At 54.2% G+C, this 530-nt stretch overlaps 1 pseudogene; it reads left to right on the top strand.

Annotated features, from left to right (window-relative positions):
• The first annotated feature begins 252 nt into the window (after positions 1–252).
• The window catches only part of LOC116095305, a 1742-nt pseudogene continuing 1464 nt past the window's right edge, over positions 253–530 (top strand).

Raw genomic sequence — 530 nt, 5'->3', positions numbered from 1 at the left:
TGGCCCAGGGAAGGCCACAGAAGAAGGGCTGGAAAGATTGTAAGTGCAAGAATACAAGGAAGTCTGCTATGAAACTGCCTCTCTTAGAAATGGCTGTATAGGCAGTTAACCTAGAGGAGGGTGACTCTTCTCTGCTTAGTCTGTTTGAAGGCAGCGACCTGGAGGCTCGTCAGGCCCCAGAGTGTCTTGAGGAGCAGGCCACCACCCCGTGGTTCCCTGCCTTTGTGCAACTCCGCCCAGTAGAGCAACATCTAGCTGATGCAAGAGATCAATGCCAAATACTAAGAGATCCTGAAGGAGCTCGAAGACTACTATGAGCAGTTCAAACGGGAGATGGACAACACCCAGAAGAGGCCGGTGCTGCACTGCATCCAGAGGGCCCTGATCCGGAGCCAGGAGCTGGGCGATGAGAAGATCCAGATCATCAGTCAGATGGTGGAGGCACGTGGATAGCCATGAGGTATTTTCTCTCGGGTGAGTTTCTGAGACCTTAGCAGCCAGCCGGGAGCCACAAGCCCCACGACTCCCAG

This window comes from Mastomys coucha, chromosome X, assembly GCF_008632895.1.
Source record: "Mastomys coucha isolate ucsf_1 chromosome X, UCSF_Mcou_1, whole genome shotgun sequence".
NCBI classification, from domain to species: domain Eukaryota; kingdom Metazoa; phylum Chordata; class Mammalia; order Rodentia; family Muridae; genus Mastomys; species Mastomys coucha.
The sequence above is the reverse complement of the archived record's forward strand: the minus strand, read 5'-3'. Positions and strand labels throughout refer to the sequence as shown.